The sequence below is a fragment of the Anser cygnoides genome, chromosome 14, assembly GCF_040182565.1.
Source record: "Anser cygnoides isolate HZ-2024a breed goose chromosome 14, Taihu_goose_T2T_genome, whole genome shotgun sequence".
Classification (NCBI taxonomy): Eukaryota; Metazoa; Chordata; class Aves; order Anseriformes; family Anatidae; genus Anser; species Anser cygnoides.
In genome coordinates this window covers 2,812,213-2,825,617 of record NC_089886.1, presented here as the reverse complement: position 1 = coordinate 2,825,617, position 13,405 = coordinate 2,812,213, and the positions used below count along the sequence as shown (strand labels likewise).

The following is a 13,405-nucleotide window of genomic DNA, read 5'->3' as shown; positions in this document are numbered from 1 at the left end:
CATCATGATGCTTGCATTTTCCTTTCTGTGCTTCAGCTGCTAGGGTTTGAGACCACTGCATGTTGATGGGCACTTCAGCTGGTGTTTCCTCAAAGCAACCCCACCAAGCAAGCTTAAATTTAGTCCACGCCTTACTGAAAAACGCCAGAATCATAAAGTTCTGTGCTAAGAGAATGGCAATCGCTGCACTTGGTAGCGCAGTACTCTCTGTATCTAAAAATGTCAACAACTTGAAAAGGAATCAAAATCAGTTGTGACAAAAATATAGATGGATAATTATGCGGTGTTTTAATAGAATCATAAAAAATGCATTATATTATCTGCATATCTTGCTCTGAAAAAATAGAGAAGCAAAAAAATGAACATTTTAAAAATTCCTACATCTGTGACATGGGAAAGTGCCTCAGAGATGCTCGTGCTTTGCTCCAGACAGGACGTGCAGGATGTTCACGGCATGAAGACCCTAACACCCAGTGACTTTAGGCCTGCAGAAGTGTCGAGCAGAGGACAGGGAGGGTGCAGTGCCCTTCCTGAGGAGGGGAAGGTGCTGAGGAAGGTGCCCTTTCCCAAGCATCGTGGCTGGAGGCTGGAGGAGGTGGAGGACTTCTGCTGTCCTGCCTCCTGCCCTCACCTGGTGTGGTGGGGGACCCTGTGCTTTCCTGCAGGCCCATGGCAATGGGCTGCCCTCACCCAGGCCAGGGGCTGCTGTGGGCACGCACCCTGCCGAGCAGTGCTAGGACGCTTTGGTGCATGTATCACGCATTTTTAAGCATGTTAAGGAGTCCAAGAGTGAACGAACGGGATCTTTCTATATTAGTCCTCTAGAGCTAGAGTTCATGATAATTGTTTATTTAATATGTAGTCTAAGTCACTAATCATCTTTACTTGTAAGGATCTGATTACATTTAAACCCTGGGAAGTCAATGACTGTTTTATTACTGATTTCATTAAGGCCAGCGTTTTAATCCCTGCCATCTAAATCTCCACATTTGAGCAGAAATTTCTCCAGAGCTCGTTACTTTAAACATGAGAGCAATGGGTGAAGCTTACCAATCACACCATCCATTATTATATTTAGTACCAGGGTAGCTGCGGTGATAGAAGGACTTCTCAAATAAACAGTCATTAAGTACGACAGCGATAATGGAATGTGCACTGTGAAATTATCTAATTACTGACACTTTGAGTCTGTATCAACAATTTGTTTTGAAATAGAATATAATTAAATTCCTTTGCTCCAAGTACATCCCAAAGAACAATAAGCTTTCAGACTCCAAATAACAAAAAGAGAAAAAAGGTGACTTGTAAAAATGATTTGGAATATTTGCAGAAAACGTGTGCCATGACTCCCACTGCCGAACCTGCTTGCTGGGATCTATTTAAACCTATTGATGGGTCTGAAAACGAAAAGGATCTTCCCAAAGGAGAGGGAGGAGATGAGGATGGTAGCAGCTGTTACAGCACCCCGGAATGCTGTATTGTTGGCAGTGTGAGATATCTAGAGCCTGATTTGAAAAGCAATTGCTTTATTGGGTCAGAGCTTTGAGAAGTAATGTAGCAAAATGAACAGATGCATCTCATCTGTAATGCAGAACAAGAATGATCATCGATGTTTCGAAGTGTGGAAGGTCGTCGCTGCAATTTGCTGGACAGGCTGCGAGAGGGAAACGTGTCACTGCTAAGTAACAGAGGTAACTGGACGCCTGGAGAAGTGTCTGCAGCCACGTGCGGTCCAAACGTGCCGGATTTCTGTGAGTCTGAGCGTGTGAGGGCTGCAGAGAGCCGCCTGTGCTGTGCAGGTGGCACCCGCCTGGTCGCAGGGGACACTGGTGGCGGCACCGCAGGCCTGGGAGGTGTAAGGGGCTGGGGCTTTTCTGTCTCCTGATGCACAGGTCAGCTCTGCTTCAGCTGTGCCAGGAGTCTCTGGTGGGGAAACAGACTCTAGAGATATTTGAAGAGAGTCTTTCGAGGCACTAGCACAAATACTTATGTTAAGAGCAAGAGTTCAGGAAAGAAAAGAGGCCCTAGGCAAAAAAAAATGTCTTCTGGATTACATCGCTTGTAGCCTGCCAGAGCTCCTCCCTGTTTATGTTTTTAACAAGAAATCTAGGTTGCATGCAGCTTTTTCTTTTTTTTTATGTTGCTTTTCCTCTAGTAGCAAGAAAACCTGTGAGTAGTGTCGTCTTCTGGTAATTTGTATTTTTTATTTTTGGAATTAATTAGAAAACACATAACGCAGCAGCATAAAGCTGCCGAGAATGTCATCACTCAGGTATCACAGCCTTTAATAAAAGTCAGAGAGGCCCTGCTCGCGAGCACCTGATGTTTATGGCTGCTGCTTCTGAAGTGCATTGTGTTTCAGCGTCCGCCTTGGCTCGTGTCCATTCTTGCTTTAACCTCAATGACTTTGGCATAGTTATTTCAGTGCTGAACTTCACCTATTTTGTCTCCGAGTCCTCAGCAGAATATGAAGTCTGCTGCTTGCTTATCAAATATGAAGCTGCGTACAACTGGGCAGCCTAATGCTAATGGAATCGATGCAGCAAAAGAGATCTCACAACCCCTCTGTACTTTTTACAATTTACTTTGCTCGTCACCCATTAATTCTTATATTGATTTTTCTATAAAACACAAACTGCATTCCTACTGCAGCCCAAGAAAAAAGCCCATTGATTATATTGGAACAAGGTATCTTGTAAAAATGAAATGCCTAAAACATTTAAATGTAGTAAGCTCTGTTAAAGTACATAAATCATGTTGTTTAATGTTGTAAATGAGTAGTGCTGCCTTAAACAAGGAAAAATATGGCACCATAAAACAATTTTGACACAAAATAGCAGCCTCTGATTCTGTGTACCTGCCAGTTTAGAAATGCTATCAATAATGGTTATGGTTGTTTGCAGGCGGGAGGGGGGAAATGTTCTCAGTCTCCCCTTTTAAAAAGTTCCTTCAAAGTCACTTTCCGAAATTGACAACTGTGGTGTTTTACCTGGCTATAAATAAGGGCTGATTATTACTGTGTCCTGTTTACTTTTATCATTCACTCATCAAAACCTTTTTGATGCATCATTACTAATGATCGTTTCACGAGCCAAAGTCAGGCCGTGTGCCCGGCGGTTATTGATGGGGAGGTGACCGCAGCTGCTCCCCACCACCTTGCGACCACAGCGCCCGCTGGAGAGCACGGACGCAGCTCCACCAGCCTCAAGGGAAGGTGGCTGAAAGGAAATTCGTCCTTCTGTGCTGCTTGGAGTTTAACCCAGAGCACAGAGGGCTACGGATGGGGTGTAATTTTGCATTGTTTCAGTGTCACAGCAGTGAAAAGGGAGAATTTCTCGATGTCTTTTACACAGTAGCTGCTTTTTGTCACCAAAGTTATAATTGCAGAAATCTGTTGTAGTTGAGATTCGTGCAGTGCTTTGTGGACCTGGTCGTGATGGAGGACTCCACCAAACCCTGCACAAGGCCAGGAAAGCTTTGGAGAGCCTGCAGCTAACAAGAAGACAAGAGGCAACAGCCAGACAGGGATGGATTTGGGTCCAGCAGGAATGAAAGGGAGGATAGGGTAGGAAGGATTGGCAGTGGTCTCAACAGCTTTAAAACCTGAGCTGTTTCCAGGGTTTTCAGGATCCATGGCAATAAATTTGATGGGGACGGGGTGGGGAGAGGAAGGTAGGAGGAAAGCAGAAAGGAGGGCGATTAAGGTGGTTATTGTGCAGTTGCTTAACGTTTAAGCTGGTCAGAGCGGGGGCCCTGGCTTCCTGCTCAGCGCTGTGTCTGTGCATGGTGCTACAAAGCCTTGTGCCAGCTTGTCGTGAAAGACATTGGGACGAGGGAGACGGAGAATTAACTCCTCTCAGATTAGAGCTCTTATGACAGGAATGGGGCTGATGTCTGTTGCCTAACCCTTGGATGTGTGTTTCCATTTTTTTTTTAAGTTCTTGTTCCATCTTGCTCGAGATGCTCATCTCTTTTTTTTCTTTGATTCAACTTTTTGCATGTGCTTTTCTCACCTGAGAATCGGAGCAGCTGCTGCAGATCGGGGACGGCTCTGCCAAACTTTGTTTATCCGTCAGCTAAAGCCTCCCTGCCTCTGGCTACATCACGCTAAACCCCAGCAACACTCAAGTGACTGTAAAGAGGTTGCTACAGACTTTACCTAGGGAGAGCAGAATTTGGCCTATTACTCCAGAAAGGATTTGTTTTAGGGGATTTGAAGATTCCCTAAAGCTGCTGAGACCCTTCCTGCACGTGGCTTCCCCCGGGGCAAGGCTGGTGGGGGATGATGGAAGTGGGGCTGGGTGACAGCCCTGGGTGCAGGCGGCAGCACTGAACAAGTGCTGGGGGGAGCCAGTGTGCCCAGAGGATGTGCTGGGTATAGATCCTTTTTTTTGGGGATGGGAACTTTATCTGTAGGAGGGTGGCAGATGTTAGGTTGACTTTGCTCAGCAGGAAAACTGCAGCTGCAAAATTCCATTTAATTCTTGGGTGCTTCGTTATTTGATTTCATTAATACCAGGTTCTTCCTGCATGGCTGCCAGTCATTCTTGTTAAATTTGTAACATACTTGGTTGGTTGGAGGCTGCTCTTGTACCTGTTCGGTCAGCACCGTTTCTCCCAAATCTCTGGGAATTAATACCTTTGTAGAGCGTAGCAGGTCTGTTCTCCAGGGGCTTGGCAGGGCAGCAGGACATCCCTCTTGCCCACCTCCACCCTCTCCTTTCCTCCGAGACATGGGAGAAAAAATAAAATCATAGAATGACTTTAGAGTTGAAACTCCCCTGAAAGAGACTCCTGTTCCTGCAAGGGGGAAGTCCATGAGGCCAATGCATACCTGAAAGGTCGTCCCCCGAACTTTTCTGAGTTAACGATTAAAGTAAGTTATTTCCTATCTCTCATCAAGGAAGGCTCTGTTTTCCAGAATGAAGCTCTTAACTTTTTAGTGGGGAGGTTAATCCTGAAAATCCTCAGGTTAGTCTTTCTACAGAGAATAAGTAATCAAAACCAGGAGACTTACACAAGTACGTTAGTGCGTGGGATAGGTTTTTTCTGTTTATTTATGCTATTTTTTTTTTTAAAGGTCAGTTTAATCAGTAATGTAATGTGCTGGTTTTGGAGTGCCAGGGGAAGGAAAAAGGGAGGTGTGGTCCTGCTGCAGGAGGGCTACAGGGATCTGTAACACCCGGGAGCGCGGAGCAGAGGAGTGGGAGGTGGGCAGCTCCTTGCCCCCACCTCGCCCCGTGCTGCTGCAGGAACGCGCTGCGGCCACCGGCTGCCGGCAGCAGCAGCAAGGGCTGCTTTGATCCTTTTCCCCTTCTACTCATAATGGTGTAAAAGTACGAGGGCAATGATGCATGGAAGAATGATGCATTTACACTGATGTGAAACGATTGTTTTCTACACAGCAAAGACTCAACAGGCAGCTAGGTCTGCATTTGCTTCTTCCATTTCTTCTTAATTTTATGCAGGTGCATTACAGACACGTTCTGCAGTACTTCTTTGGCTCTTCATCACGTGGGTTTCATCACGTGGGTTTCATTTCTTGCTCTGATCACTCTTCAGGGCTTGACTGGGGCAAAAATTTGGGCATTTTGTTTTCATAGCAGCCCCTTTGGTTGGCTGCTGCAAATGGAAACAGCTGCAAAGAGGGCCCTTGACTGTTTGGGGTGGAGAGCTGGTCCTGTCAGATCAGCTGTGGAAACCCAGAGGAGCTGAGGAACTGGAGAGGGGGACCAGAAAGAGAAGTACCTCATCTATTTATTTATTTATTTTTTATATCAGAGTGAAGCCCGTACAGCTGTGTTACTTGTGCATGCGGCACGGCTAGGAGAGCACCTTGCTGTGATGGATGGGCAGGAGCTGCAGCTGCTCGGAGAAATGGCTCAGATGGATGTTGTGGTACAATGCTGGAGTTCTTACAAAGGTGCAACAAGCGTGAGGAATTGGAGGCAATCCTTCCCCCAGCACCAGGGAGCTGGGTGTCTGCATTGGGCTTTTGCAGGCTCTGCTCCAAACCTGGGTATCGCTGCTGCACCGTGACTGCTCCCCTCCCCATGGCAGCCGCGTGCTGGGGACGCTTAGTGACAGTGGAAACCCCAAGCCAGGAAACGTGCCTGGTGGTATTCCCTAAGGGATAAAACGGGGACTTTGACGAGTACAAGAGGAGTTACAGAGGTGCGAGCCTAAATACCAGACCCTGAGCTCCGCTTGTCTCTTTTGTGGAGGTTTTCTAGCGAGCAGCTCCTGGCAGCCCTCGTCCTTTGTAGCTCCTGGCAGCACGCTGCGCGGCTGCGGGAGGTTAATTAGGGAGCCAGCCAGAGCTCGGGCTTCCACTCACAAGCTTTGAGTGACTCGGTGCTTTTCTCCATTAAAGCTAACCTGTTTACAAGCCTGCCGTATATTTATCTAACGAAGATAATTATCCACCTCCAAAATGCTGTGATCTATTTGGGCTGAGGCAGCGCACCTGGAGGTGGGTTGTTACTGGGTTCCTTTGCCCCATCCCCAGAACACCACAAGCGAAGCTCGGAGCCTGCAGGACGGTGGCTTAGATCTGAGTGAGTTACTTTTTGTTGTTGTTTAAGCTGCGTTGAACGTGTCTCTCTCAAAATGAAAACTGAACTTGGTGTAGTGCGATGCTGGGAGCTGGCAGCAAGGGCTGTGCGTGGAGGAGGAAGCCTCACCTGCCTGGTTTGTTGGGTTTGCTGCTGTAGGGCTGTCATCTCTTGGTTTGGCATGGTGTTTTTGTTAGTTTTTGTAGGTGAGCATTGCAGTTGGGGCACTAGCAAAGCGGTTTCTTGTACTTAACATGCTGTGGAGAGGCTCAAGTAGCTCAGCTCCTGATGGACTTCAGAAGCCTGGTTACCAAACAGGGCTTGCTTTTTTTCTAGGCATTTTCTCTTCCAAGTAAGACCTCGTTAATTAGGAGTGCTGCTTTGCAGTGGCCCAGCCCATGCTTCTGAGAAGGTGCTGTGCCCTCAGCCTGAAGTGTTTCTCCTCTCAAACTACTCAAATTGCTCTTTTTCTGCCTTGGACGCAGGCAATTGCTACTGCTGTGAAATGCTTCCTTGGATGATTATCAGTTGACTTGCGTTAATATTTACAATAACTTTTTTGTTCATAATTTTTTGCTACTACAGGAAATGAAATGCAAATTAACAACTGTAAAGATTAAAACATAATGAAATGGGACATGAGCTCTGGAGAACTAATGAATAGAGTGGCTCGAAGGCACAAAAAGATGTCCTTCAAAAAACAAACAGAGATAAATAATTTTGAAGCAATAAACTGACACAGACAGAAATATCACGTGTGGGACAAATTGTTTCACACTGACGTTATAATTGTGTTCCTTTTTCTTAATAAAAAGATGAAGTTTCTCCCTAAAGTTAACCAACTGTGTAATCACAGTAGATCTCTCCGAAGGTGCAAATGAGTACCTCAAAATGTCTCTGTTTGTTTACTTTTACTGTCCTCAGCTGGATATTTAACAAGTATATGGGGCTAATAGACAGAAACAATGTCTTTTAAAAAGTATTTGTCTCCTGTGCCTTCTACTTTCTAAAGTAGAAACATGGATCTGAAGTTGCTGAGTGCTTCTCTGAGGAGTTTAAAGCCTGTCCAAGCTGACAGGCGTTAGGCCCTGCTTCAACAAAGCTCTCAAGCTCTGGCAGCTTTTGTCCTTTGTGAGATGTGCCTTTGTGGTTGCTTTTAGGAAGGTACATTGCTCCTTGGTTAACCGAGGGCTGCCTGTTTTTTCAGGGCAAAATCCTCCCCAAGTACCTCCAGCTGGTGCACCTGAACCTGGAGCTGTCTGTGTCACCTTGCATTGCTGCAAATCTGCCGGCTGTGGTTTGGTTTCCTTGGTTTGAGTTGTCTTAGATCTGTGAAATCATGACACTTCTCTGATTTGATGCGTTTCAGTACTCTTCCACGTGCTATTCCCTATGGAACAGCTCTAGCGTAGTGCGAATATCTGTCTGCCTCGAGTACTAGGTGTGAGTCTAAAATACCTCCCCTTAAAACGAAGAAAGTTTCCAAGGCAGTGCTCGTGGTGGGGTTAATCCCTCAGATAATAGATGTTTGTCAGGGCTGGGGTTCTCCCTTTTCTTCCTGGTTAAGCCATGTACAGCTCTGGCATTTCAGAGGAGATGGAGAGGGGACCTCAGGGAGCTGCTGTGTTGGGACACGTGGACACAGGAAGGTCAGGACAGTGCTCATTGCCCGGGAGGATACAAAACCTAGCTGGCTTCTTATCTTCTGTGAATTTTCATGCTATGGTTTGAAACCCCAGGTGAGACCTCACAGGAGTAACTTTCCCAGGTGAAGCTTGTTTGCGTGAGCTGAGGCAGCCAGGCTCGCCAGCAGCTTGTGCTTGGAGTCTGTAAAGAGATTTTTTTTTTTTACTTGGTTTTATTTTTAAAAATATATTTTTTGCTATTGATGAAAAGAGAGAGTGTCATAAAAATGAAAACCTTTTGTTTTTGAAGTCAATTCATGCAAATACCACTTCTATTTAATGTCTGATGTCAGAATAACTGTGTATGATCCTGTATTCGTTATCATACATCAAGCTGTGATGACAGAGGCCGTCACCTGAACAGCGAAGAGCAGGACCAAACTCTCAAAACCAGATCAAACTGCAAAAGTTAAAAAAGCTAGTTATATGAAATAAAATGTTTTGTCTTTTTTTTTCCCCTCCTGTTGTCATTTGTACTTCCACTTTCCTGGCACAGTGGATGTAACAAACACTCTCTCCTGACTGAAATGTTTTCAGCTTTTTATCATGGAGTCGTCTTGGCTCTTAAATGTCATCTTTAGTCTGTAGTTCCAGCTCTGCGTTATCTAGCAGGGTTTGGGGGCCTCAAGGCTGAAACTTGTTTGGTCAGAGCTTTCCAACTTGGTAGCACCTCATGATGTCTGAGCAATAGAAGCGATAACTTGTTCTCTATTACCTGTAGGAGATGATCTATCCTAGTAAGTATATCGGGGGGGGGGGGGAATCTTATCAATATTGATATACATTCCCTTGCACCTTTCCATAACCTTGGTGGCTAGGTTATAAAATATTTCATCTGCTGAACGCAGACTTGGCTTTAGAAAGTGCGTTTCAGCTCTACATAAATAAAAATAATGGAGCTAATCTTCAATTATGCTGGGGACCACATATCTTTTTGGGGATAGAGCCTCGACTGCTGTCAGCTGTTGTGGTGTCACTGCAACTGGTGACATCTGGATGCCTGGCACCTGCTGAGGGTTTGATCCATGGTGGTTTGTGGCCCCGTGCGTGAGTGCAAGCTTGCACCAAGGCATTGTGCTCCAGCCGGTGCTGGGATGAGAAACAGGTCTAATTAAGTTTTGTAACTGGAGTCATTACTAAGGTCTGTCACTTCCACTGTACAAATATTCCAGCTGAAAGGATTATATTTACAAGTGCTATTTATAATTAAGCATTTTACTTGATTCGCCTGCAAACAGAATGTAAATCATATTTTGCTCCGCTAAAAGGCAAGGAAAAGGGGGAAGTGTCTCCAAGTAATCTATGTTACGTTTAGTGGCTGGTAAGAACCACAGTTTTATGCAAATATGGATTTGTTGAAGTCTGTATTTTGCTTGGAAAGGTACTTTATTGCAATTAGGCTCTGGGTGTGTGTGGGTGAGGGTGCAGTCCTGACCCACTCATCTTCTATAGGGCAGTTGAGCACCTCCTGGGCTCTGCAACCTGTGCTGGGGGGGGCAACTCATCCTTCCCCATCTCATGGCTGTGGTGGTGCTGGGGGGCTACTGGGTTTCTGAGCCTCTGGTGGGGCCAGAGGGGCCTGGCACAAGCCGCCAGGAGGCTGCCTGGTGCCTGGGGGATTTCCTGCTTCAGTCCCGTCTGGCAAGAGGTGAGGGGAGGCTGAACCCCTGCTGACCTCCATCGCTCCTCTGTTGTGTCAGGGTGGATGTTGTGTTCTCCATACAGACCCCAGTTGTGGCTGCTACAGCAATCTGAGTTAATTGAAGTGAAAGATAAGGATGAGATACCTATAATAATTATACTGCTAATGTTAGCAAGGCTGGCATGGACTTGAATTCATGTTCATGCTGGCACTTAAACACCTGAATATGGCTTTTCTAGCCTTGGTTTCTTATATTCCCAAAGGTCAGCTAGCAGTTCAAGGCCCTTGTGTGGTTTTTTATTTTTAATTTTTTAAATATTTGTTTTAATAAACTGTCTTTCATTTCCTCTACTGTTCCTGTGGCTGCCGTTGTGTTTCCTGAAAGGAGACTGGTCCTTGAATCTGAGAGTAGGGGCTCTGCACCAAAGATGAGGGAGATTTCCCTTGGAGGTAGCTCAAAGTGCCAATGCTTTGTGTGCTCGTCCCTCTGTATTTTGGGGTATTTTATAATGCAATAACCTGCAAATGTGGCCTCTGCAAAAGAGCAGTGCGGTGCCGCTGGTGGAGCAGGGCTGGCGTGGGTGTTTGCAGGCGAGGGAGCCTGCGAGCGGTGCTGGAACAACGGGGGTTTGCTGTGCAAGAGAAAACGTGCTCAAATGTTAGCTTTGGATAAACTTTTCCTGACTTCCAACTGCTTCTATCTATGGCACCAGCTGAATGGGGAGAGAGAAAACCAACCCACGAGCCAGCATGCCTCGCTTGGCTCAGTCTCCTCCCGGTTTCCTGGGCTGCGGTGCTTTTCCAGTGGCATTGCTCACTTAAATTCCTTGAGCTTTCTGCTGGCCGCTTGTTTTATCTGGGCTTCGGCATCCTCTGAATAGCAGAGACAGGTGAAGGAGAATGATGCTTTGGAAGGAAAAAGATACAGAACTTCTATGCTGCCATCTGTTCATAAATTAAGTTGTTTTTCCTCTTTCCAAAGCACTTTGTGAGAGTGTTTGCTAAGGAGGTTCAGTTGGAAGGGAATGGGGACAGATTCGGATTTATGCACTGATACAGACTGGGAATGATTCGGTGCTGAGTGGTGCTGGTAAAGCACAATGCAGTCCAGTGCAGTTCAAGCCTGTGGGGTGTTTCTGCCTGGTTCGGCTGGAACCACCATTAAATACAGAAAACGTGTGCTTGGCTTCTAAAGGCACTTCTGTTCTATGCCCAGTGAAGATAACACAGCTTAAAATAACCTGAATTGGGAACGAGTGCTGGTGCTGTGCTCCCTTAGTGCTCAGTGCTCTGTGCCCGGCAGTAAGCGGGTGGTTCGTGCCGGCTGCCACGTGCTGGGCAGCTGAAGCAGATGGAGGATGCTGCTGACAGAAGGGGAGATCCTGACCTACCTCCCTGAGCCAGCTCTAGCAAGTGTTTCCTCTTGGAGAGATGCAGGTGATCCCAAGCCTAATCATTCCTCAAAAAAAAAAAAAAAGAATTAAAAGGAAATATTTCCAGTGGGCTTGAACCTTTCCATGAGCATGTGGTCAGTAGGCCCAGCACAAGGAAGGGAGCGTGGCTTCCTTCAATAGCTTAGTTTTCTCCATAAGCTATAAAAGCATATTGTGTTCAGTTTAAATCACATGTCTTTTTAACCATATTTTTTGCCTTCTGTTAGATATTTATCCTTTGGTTACCCCAGATAATTGAGAGCCGACTCTTCAATTCATAGCTGAAAATGAAATATCTTCATTACCATGGTGATCAGGAGCTCCAGACAAGGGTTAGACTCTGGTTGTGTTAGATACTGTACAGTCATGGCTCAGAAAGATGATACCTGACTTAAAGACCTCATAATCCAGCAAGAAGACCAGATCTACGCCTCTCATTACGAGGGAAGGCTCTGAGTGCAGGCCGGGGAAAGCGATAACCAAGCCAAGGTGCAGGGCTCGTGTGGGGCTGTTGGCAAACCCTTCCCTTCGGGTAGGATGTCGCTCATGCTGCCTGAGCAGAATTCCCAAACCAGGGGAATTTAAAGGCCATCCACTGGTAGAGTAGGTAAATAAAGCTATAAAGTAATTGGAAGGGGTGCTCTCTTCAGTCTCCTGTGTTGTAAGCAATGGGGAAAAGGTCACGCTTCTTCAGGCTCTCTGAAGCTGAGTGGATTTATTGTCTTGGCTTTCTGTAACCCCCAGTTTAAGATGTAATATCAGTTTCATTGTTACCTTATTAGCTATAGAAAATCTCTTGCAGTGCTGCGTGTGAAGTACAGCCCTCGACTCTGCCTGGGCCCGTGCCAAAGGGATGCACGTTGGTTGATGTGTCTGCCGACTGCGTTTGGAAACAAGTGGGTATTAAATGACAGGACAAATCAGCTGGGCTGGAAGCTTCCAGCTCAAGTAATTACAGCGCTGTGATCTCTTGCTTCCAAATCCGGAGCTGCAGACACCAGCCCCCAGGCGTTACGCAGATAGCAGGAGCTAACACAAGCGTGGCTGGATCCAGGCCTGAGGGATCGGGGGCACCTCTGCAAGTCTGAGCCCAGGAATGGGGGAGAGTGTCCTGCTTGGGTAGGGTTTCATGGTAGGCTCCTGGTAGCCTAAATAATGTTGATGTGCTCAGTGTTACTGTCTCCAACGAGTGGCCCTTCACGTCCTATTTTAGAGGATGTCTCCTGTAGCTTTGGAGCCTCTGGTTTCTTATCAGGTGTCTTACAGCACCAAACAGCAGCCCTTCCCTCGTCCTTGTGCCCTTTAACAATTAGGGCTTTTAAAGAGGCACTTTCGTAGTTATGTGTTCTGTGAGGATTTATTTAAAAAAGAAACTGGTCTATGGTTACCTGCTCGGATACTTTATAATGTACCTGAGATTAAATGGAGAGCATTGCAGCTGGGTTTAGATAGGCACAGGTATCCATGGGCAGGACTGCATGTGAGCTGGTCCAGGTGCTAAAATGACACTTAAAAAAAAAAAAAAAAGCTCGTAAAGGTGAGTTTTTTTAATATACAAGTGGCTCACCATCTAGAGCGCATGCAATGACCTCCTTGTTTCTAGGGTGGGTTTGGTTTCATGCAGGCCAGAAGCATGTGCTCCGTGCCTCTTCCTACATACACTTCGTCCTGCTACCACTGCCACCTCTTCTTTCGAGCTGAAACCAGCCCTGGTAGGGTGAAAATAAATCACGTTTCACTGCTGGCCTGCGGGAAACTGCAGCGAGGAGGATGCAGGAGAAGCATGGATGTGTGTGATATTTACAGGAAAGAAAGCAAAAAGACTTGTACCCATGATAAATCAGTTTGAAAGCTTTAAAAGCGGTGTAGTTTCACAATGAGATGTGAAATTATTTCCTGTAATTAAAATCAATTATTCTGGTAGAACTTTAAAGTGTTATTTCAAACTTTAAAGTGTTGAATGCTTCTAGAGAGAAGCTCTGAAGGAATTACTTAGGACACTAATAGTACATCCTCAGTGTCTCTGTTTCCTACCTAACCACACTTCTGTTTGGCTGAGCTCTTGTAAATATAGCAGTGAAGGCTTCTGCT

The 13,405-nt window shown here is 46.0% G+C and overlaps 1 long non-coding RNA gene across 1 annotated transcript in view; it reads left to right on the top strand.

Moving 5' to 3' along the window:
- Positions 1–5,543: 5,543 nt before the first annotated feature.
- Positions 5,544–13,405, top strand: part of LOC136791893 (uncharacterized) — a 40,860-nt gene continuing 32,998 nt past the window's right edge. The window contains exon 1 of the long non-coding RNA XR_010834913.1: positions 5,544–6,557. This is a non-coding gene — a long non-coding RNA (uncharacterized lncRNA). The remainder of the gene's footprint in view (positions 6,558–13,405) is intronic.